Consider the following 9,078-nt stretch of genomic DNA (forward strand, 5'->3'; position numbering starts at 1 on the left):
CTCAATTCTTCCCTTGGTATGCCCTTAGTGTGTTAGGGTCGGATCCGGGCCTCGAAGGACCTCTTGGCCCTCGGAATCCGCAAGAGAAAATTTCAGTTTTTCCTTCAGTAGAATTGAACCATTTTGATGCGCTATTTCTTGGAATTATGAAATTTTGCTTTAAATCACTTGAAAATTGATGGAATATCTGTAGAACCTTTTTAGGTGACACCATAAGCTTAGAGGGCATAATTTGAGCCCGCCGCCTTATTTGTCCCGAGGCGGGCCCACTATTCCCGGTTTTGCCCTTAATGTACTAAAGCTTCCTTTTCAGGCGATTTTTGAAAGAAATGTTTTGACTATCATACTAATCGCCTAATAAACATTGTTTTAAATATTCTATTAAATCTTATAAATTATTTTGACACCCGGAATGACTTCGGGAAAGTTATACTTCTGTAATTTATTATGATATCCGAAATGCATTTATTATGATCCCGTCCGACTCCATTGGATCTGTTTGGATTTGATACGCTTCATCGAGTCTTTGAAAACATTTATGATATTTTTAAATTGCATTAGTTTCTCACTACTCCATTCGTGGATGTCCCAATGTTTCCCACACTGAGCCCGGGCCAGGATATGTTGTCAAGCGTGATTCTCTGCATTGTTCGCCGCGTCCCGATGTGAGGGGCCAGGTATACGCGTACATGGGTCTGTGGAGTATGATGTGCCATGTCCGCCTATTCTGATCTGATATGTTATGGCCATTTTGATATGACATTTTATGATACGGGGCCACGCCCCTTTTTCTGATTCCTCTGTATTGTGGCACCAGTGTCGGGAGGGTGGCCACGTTCTGTCTGCCGAGTCCCGTGGCAGGGGCCGGATATGATATGACATATGTTTCTGTACACATTCTGTCTGTTCTGGAAATATGCATTTGACACTCTGGATTTTGTACTTATTTTCTGAAATCATTATGATTTGACTTCTGTGATTCCACTTTACATATTCAGTACATATTTCGTACTGACCCCCTTTCTTCGGGGGCTGCGTTTTCATGCCGCGCAGGTACAGACGACAGGTTCGCTGATCCATCTGTTTAGGATCCCACTTCTGCTATTTTGGGGCGCTCTCTTCTTCAGAGCCCACTTTTTGGTACAGTCTGTCACTGCTATCTGGATATGTACATTGTTCTGGGTATGACGGGGCCCTGTCCCGTCTTATGATTATGATATGTTCTGTAGAGGTCTGTGGATATATCTGTGTGGGTTCTGTACATATGTTTGGGATACTTTGTTCTATGATGGACTTATCGGCCTATGTGTGCCAAGTCTGCTTTTTACGCTAAATTCTGTAGCGTCCACTAATATTATTATTATATTATTTTGTTAATATGCTAATTTGGGTATCGGGTACGTATAGGTGCCCAGCTAGGGCACTGGTCGCGGCCCACGGGGTTGGGTCGTGACATTAACTGAGCAGCTAATTCATATGCTATATAGCTACCGAATAAAATAATACATATGCAATCTCATATTGTAAACTGTCATAGTTTACTTCATTAAATAACTTTGGCATTTTCTGGAGAACCAAATAATACCAAATATAGTTATAATTTTCTTATATCGTACCACATATATTCAAACACGTAATAGTGAATCAAGATAAGACTATTTAATGACAAGAATGTGATTGTAATTATAAGACTAAAGACAATCAGTCTATATCAAATTCATTTAAGCTACTATAGCAATCACTATCGTTAGTATTACTTCATTCTTATATCATGAGAATTCAAGATATAATTAAGTTCTATACTGACATGTAATAGAATGTAAGCATAATGATACTTCTATACTAGTATCCGTACCCGCGCGTTGCGTGGAGAGATCTAAATATAAAAAATAATGAGAAAATGTTACTTGAAAATATGGTAGACATAAAGGAGTATGAAAGATTCCTATAATTGTAATGGTTTATACGGAAAATGTTGTTTGCTAAATATAGTAATTGTTATGGTTTATCGAACAATTTCAAGATTCAACTTGTTGTAAAATTGTACTCATTACATGAAATAACGTTAGCATATTTAGCATGTCGACAGGTTATAATAGTTATTACTTAAGAAAAACAAACCAATATATAAATATGAGAGGAAAAAATAATCATAACAAAAGTTGCATTAAATTAATATTCTTTTGTGAAAGAGTGCAACCTGATAGAAGATTGAATTTTGCGACCAACAAAAAGGAATATGGATATTTATTAACATAGAGTAATTCTCATATCAATTCAAAAATACTACAGTAAAGAATAACACTATATCATCTTTCAATTTAAAAAAATACAACTTAGAAAGAAACTTTTTATAGTAGCTTGAGGAAGGTAGATTCATCTGTAATCCTTATCGTTGTGTTTTATTCATTACTTACTGACCAAGTAGCTTAATGTCAAGTAATCTTAGATATTTTAGTTTATTTATGGTTTTTTTTTTTTTTTTTGAAATGAGAATGTACCACAATTGATAGTCAATTATAATTGAATTGATACACGATCCCATCATAATGTTGAAAAGTATTACACAATCTGTTTAATATAATTTGCTTGATAATACCATCATAATATTGTAAAAAATATATTGCTACTGCTACATTTTGTTCAACCAAAAGTAGCATAATCTATTACGGCCAAAATATAAGTTGGTTAGGAGTATTTTACTTAGCTCGATAATGATGCTACTATCAACCTACATGCATAATTCAATAATTTTTTAATCATCTAAAATTCTCTTGGGATAATCTAAACGCAAAATGAAATTGATTATAAGGTTTTGAAACTTTTTTGGATTTTCTATAATTTGAGACTTTAATTGCGCGATCTTTTTTTAAACTTTGGCATGAAAATTGCAGATACATCTTTTTATCTCAAATGTGACAAAGTTCGTCTCAAAGACTGATATCGTCTTGTTTACTTCAAGAAAGAGTTTGAAACGATGGTGTAATCTTTCAAAATCCTAATATGCTCTAAATAAATGGTTTTTGTTTTTTTCAAAAATCATAATATCCTACACATAAGAAGTTTATCTTTCCAGTTGCATGTATAACCTATCGATGGACTGACAACATCTCCAGCCTCATGTGATGCACAAAATCCAGAAGCATAGATTGAATTCCTTACGTATGTTTTTCTCAGAGCAAATATCAAATGTGCCATATAAAGAAGTACAATTATTTTTATTTGGCTTGGGAGGACAAAATGGCCATAGTATTATAAAAAATGACTGGCTTAGATCCCAAAACTATTAACCCTTATCCTCTGCGTTAACAGTAACCCCAAGTACAATATCGAGTCTTACAATTGTATTTTAGCACAACAATTAATTTAAATGAGCCCTAATAGTTAAAATAGAGTTCCAGCACTTCAAATAGAGATTCCAACGGTTTTGGGGAATTCTTTACAAAATGTAAGAACAGGTAATATAGGTCAATACATTCCCAAATTAGCCACTTATTTGGTATCTTCGCAGATCTTTTTTGTGTGAATTCACTATATTTAATTGCTCAAGTGCTCTTTTGTTGTTGAAATCCCTATCTTGGATGTTGATCTTGAAATGGAGCTTTAGATTCTTCATTCACTTCATGAATAGCTTTTCTTTGTTTTTCTCACTTAAAACATAGAAAATTAATACATCATGAACCTAAGCAAATCAGGTTGGTATTAACACTAACCAACAACTTCGACACAAAAATAAATAATATATAATATGCAATAGATCATCAAAATATACCTCTCAATTACCTTCAAGAACCTTCTCTGTCAGAATTTCTACAATAACAATGATTAATTTAAGTTTTGTATTTTTTGATAAGATAAAGATTTAATTTATGTATAGTCAGAACTGTCATTGACGCCATAAGAAATACCACCACAAATTATGGTATTAACACGAACCAACAACTTCGACATAAAAATTATAAAGTAATATATAGGATGCAACAGATCATCAAAATGTACCTCTCAATTATTTCTATTATCAGTCCTTATATACCCATAACTCGCACCCTGTGATGTCCATATTTTTTTTCTTTCTTCTTTAACCAATATTATCGAACACAAAGGATATGTCAAAGAATGTTGGTTCTTTCACATTTTTAAATTGGTATATACAAACTGTCAAGAAACTCATACTGCCAAAAAGAAAAGCTCAAAGAAGGATTTCCTAATCACCAACAAATGTTAAATTAGAATATGCAAAATGCAACTGCAAGGAACAGAGGATTCATGATATGTTGACTGTTCTCCATCTACCTATTTTCCATTTTGAGAACTTTCTCCTCCATTTAGTTTTTCCCCACATGAGAGTATTATACTACAGAGAACTCATATAAGACAAACAAACAACAATTAATTTTAGCATTAACCTAGTAGCACTTAATATACATCACTTGAGTCAAAAGATAAACAAATATCAACTTCTTAAGATAATACATCTCTATTTATGAAGATAAATATTACTAATATTGATCTCAGTTAGTTGATATAAGCAAAGGCATATAGGTGAACTTGTTTTCATGTCAATCGATTTTGGTGAATGCCAATGATGTATCTTTGGAATTGTTAAACGATAGATGTTTACCTAATAAAATCCTTAAGGGGTAAAATTGGAATAGAAAATTGCTTAATTATTTTGGAAATTTTGTCTAACCCACCTTGGTAGTGTAAAAGTTCCTTTTTTTTTCCGCTGCGGATGAAAATTTAGTGTGTTAAGTGATTCAGCAACTTCTGCAACTAAGCAGAAACTTCCCATAAAAACATTTGAAGACACAAACAAATGCATGTACAGAGTCCACCAGTAAAACATGATGAAAGAGGAAAACCAAATATGAATAAAAAGAGGAAAACCAAATATGAATAAAACTTACCAGAAGGGAGGAATGCAAAAAAAATATCTATGCCCCTGTTCGTCCTCCTCTCTGCATTTCTATAACAAAAAGTAAAGTAATATAATTAAGCAATTGTCACTCAATAATAAAATCAGATTGAAAAAACAGAATGAGATAAAAGAAAATAACACCTTCGAGAACATCCTATCAAGATCACACAAGGGCTCCGTCCGCAAAAATATAATAGAGATATACTCTAGTAGCTTCTGAAAATATTCTTGGTATCACCTGAAAAAGAGCAAAAAGATGATGCGGACGACCCCCAAACGAAATACAAATACCTGAAACTGAAAGTATAGACTGAATAATATGAAGAATGCACATTTTAATACATCACTAAGTCAACTGCAGTAAATGTTTAAATGAAATCAGGAGTCGACAATACGCAATATCACATTGAGCTCTAAAGAATATATTAAAAGATGAACTTTCTCAAGCCTTTTGATTTGCTATATCTTACTGGAATTCTCTGAAATGCATCTGAAATTGGAATTGATAAAGCAACAAATGAAGAGGAGCTGTTTATTATTAGTTGAAGAAATTGGTAGTGGTGTTTTATCTGTGCTGAAGTTTCTTTTGTTTAATCACAATATTTTTAGGCTTATGTTCTGGTAGTCCAATTTATTTAGCATCAACAATTTTCTTTTCAATCTCTTCCTGCAATGACTCATCCCATTATTCTTTCATCTTCATTTCAATGTGAAGATTTACACTTTAGGTGGATATTTGGCCGCAGATAGCATATTGTTTGTGCTTAATTTCTCTCACATATAATCATACATAAACCTTTGGATCAATTATCTTCTAAAAGTCGTTAAGTGATAGTTAGTCAATTAGGCTTTAACTAATATATCAAATCATGGCTTCTTGGTGAGTCAAATCTTGAAAAGCACATAACGGGTAATGTTTTAGGGATTTTTGTCTTTAATCTCAAAATGTCTGTTTTTATTTTTATTTTTACTTGAGTTTTGTTCTAGACTGTTTACAAAATACCACACCCACTCTGCGGATCTCGCAGATCCGACTGGTTATTACACATTGACTACAGCTCCTGCTAAATGCTAATCATGAAATTCATGCAAAATAGAGAGAAAACATATAGTAATATATACACCAGCCAAATTCACTACCAAAAACAGAAAACAACACCTTCGAGAACATTATATCAAGATCACACAGGGCTCCGTCCACTCAAATAAATAGGGATGCACTCCAGTAGTTTCTGAAGCAGAGGAATGGGAAAAACAAACCAAATTTCAATGATATGTACAAAATGTTCTTACGATGTGAAGAAAAGAAAAAATTGATTGAATGCTCAAAAGCCCAGTTGCAGACAATGAGTTAATTTACCAAATTCCTATATAAAAATAAGATAAAAGAAATCAGGTACAATTAGTGACATGCATGAACAGAAACTATGATATCTCCACCAAATCCAATTACCAGCAAACAAGTACAATGAAATAACGAAAGATCACCAAACAAAGATGGAAAATTTTTGAAAGAGCGGAAGATACATATTCTAATTACTGAAACAAAGAGAACTTGTAGGAAAACCTGGATTAAAGTGAGAGAGCACAGGGCTTGGATTCTGATTAGGGTTATGTTAATTGAGAAACAAAACTGGGTCTTCAAAAAAACTGTGCTCTTCAAAACTGATTTTTGCGGCTTGAATTTATCCGGTCTTTTTATCTTGCCAAGTGGCTTTTTAATTATTATTTGCTCTTTGCGGTTTTTTTTAACCAGTTTCTGTTATTTATTTATTTATTTATTTATTTATTTTGTGTTTTAAAATTGTGATTTTTCTTGTGATGACACTTGTCATCCAATCCTTGTTTTGCCTCTCCTATTATATATAGATAGATTCCAAGAACCAAATTGTCATGACCCAACCGGAGGGCCATGACGGGCACCCGGTGCTAACCCACCCGGGCACCTCTTATCGTACATTCACATTTACATCTAGGTGAGCCACATGGCCTACACATGCTTTCTACACATCAATAATACTAATCTCATTGGGCAACGCCACATTTATATTATCATCACCAACTATGCCCATATCCATATATACAAGCCGACAAGGCTAACAAAATGATGTACAAAATATAAGCCGACAAGGCTAAAGACATCTAACCATAAACAACTGTCTACGAGCCTCTAAGAAGAGTAGGTAACATCATATAGGCGGGACAAGACCCCGCCATGCCTAGTGGCGGAGTCAGGATTTATGCTAAGGGGGTTCAAAAATATAAAGAAGCCATAAATAAAGAAGTTAAGGGGGTTCAATGTCTACTATATATAAATAAAAAATAATTTTCACCTTATATATACAGTGCAATTTTTCGCCGAAGGAGGTTCGGATGAACCCCCTTCTATAAGGCTAGGTTCGCCACTGGCCATGCCCATGGGTATGCACACAAAAAGAATAATACCCAAAAGCTGTAGCTCCGAATGAAATGGAGCTCCTCTATGTAGTCCCTGAATAAGAAATCTATGGATCAAGCTTGTCTCCCTGTCCACCTGCGGGCATGACGCAACATCCACAAACAAAAAGACGTCAGTACGGATAATGTACTGAGTATGTAAAGCATAATCAACATCATAGTAGGAGCATAAGAGATATCATAAGATATAGCATAAGGAGGTAATAGAGTCATTTGTATCTCTAGTGGCCTTCACCATATCTACTTACTTGTCTTTCATATCATACCCGACCATGAAGGTTCGGTGTTTCACATACCCGATCATGACAAGACTCGGTGATTATACATACCTGGCCCTACCAAGGCTCAGTGTTATCCGTACCCAACTGCAGTGGTATGCGCGCAATAGGTATCGTATCATACCCGGCCATATAAGCTCGGTGTTACATAATAGTCATACATACTTAGATGCATATACATAAAAGTCCATAAGTATCATCAACATCATTGATATCATCGTTTTCGGTACATCTATCCTTAAAGGATCAACTTTCATATACAGGAGGTTCTAGTATCGTGAAAGTATCGAGAATCATTAGCTTTGGTAATCTTAGAGATAGAGTCATTTGGAAGACATTATGGAACTCATGAAAGGATATGTATAGCAAAGGAACCATGCCTTAATGAAAGAAGGGTTAACCTTATATACCTCTTTGTCTCCGCAACTACTTAACGTTCACCGTCGTAGCTTGAACAATCTACATTTAGAAGGATCTGTACCATGGTTAAGCCTTAATGATACTCTTAAATTCAAACTAGAATAATTCATGATCTAATGAAAATTAGGCAGCATTTCCCCTATTTCGTTAACTTACGCCATATTACAAAACAACTCCCAAACATCCATAATACACCCACAATATCATAATCAAGTAATCACATTCCATTAAGCCTTAAAAATTCATCCTTATGTTCAACTTATACTAACAACCTCACACCCACTTTAGCACATTCTCATAAAATGCTTCCTTATCACTAATACCATCTTCCATAACAAGATTATACCCATATCATACTAAGAATCATGACTCAAGTAAGCTTACTACTCAAAAACATCATAAAAGTTACATTGAGCCCTCATTTCCCACTTTTTTCTTCTACGCAAGTTCTTTAACAACCAAGCATCCATGATAACATGAAAACTAACCTTTCATCTCATGGGAATGAGCTTTAGAGCAGCTATCAACTCAGGTGAAAACCCTAGCTTCAATACTCAAGAATTCCTTGTAGTCTACTAACCCTAGCAAGACTTCTAACACATGGGTACCTTGATTCTTGCCTCTTGATCATTGTTTTCTCTTGGATTGGGGTGGAATATGCTTGGAGAAGGATTTTGAGCTCTCAAGAATTGTGGAAAATGAAAAATGAGATAAAAGAACCAAGGTCATCTATTTATACAAAAATATAAAAATCAGCCCGATGGACTTATACGGACCACTTATACGGTCCGTATAAGTGGACCGTATAACACCACCATGGAAAAGTCCCTTTCTGTAAAGGTCGAGTTATACCGACCCCCCTTATACGGACCCTATAAAGTTATACGGACTGTATAAGTGGTCGTATAACTCCCAGTTGTACGAAACTTTCTCTCATTGATTCATTTGACTTCCAATCCTCGTGGAACCTTCTTGGCACTTACATAATACTTCATTAACCATACA

At 34.5% G+C, this 9,078-nt stretch overlaps 1 long non-coding RNA gene across 1 annotated transcript; it reads right to left on the reverse strand.

The window, feature by feature from the left end:
• Positions 1-3,273: 3,273 nt before the first annotated feature.
• On the reverse strand, positions 3,274-6,638 carry LOC132618277 (uncharacterized). The gene is made up of 3 exons (XR_009574040.1): positions 6,486-6,638; positions 5,060-5,156; positions 3,274-4,966 (listed from the first exon to the last, which is right to left on the reverse strand). It is a non-coding gene; the product is annotated as an uncharacterized LOC132618277 (long non-coding RNA).
• Positions 6,639-9,078: the final 2,440 nt, after the last annotated feature.

This window comes from Lycium barbarum, chromosome 11 (assembly GCF_019175385.1).
Source record: "Lycium barbarum isolate Lr01 chromosome 11, ASM1917538v2, whole genome shotgun sequence".
Classification (NCBI taxonomy): Eukaryota; Viridiplantae; Streptophyta; class Magnoliopsida; order Solanales; family Solanaceae; genus Lycium; species Lycium barbarum.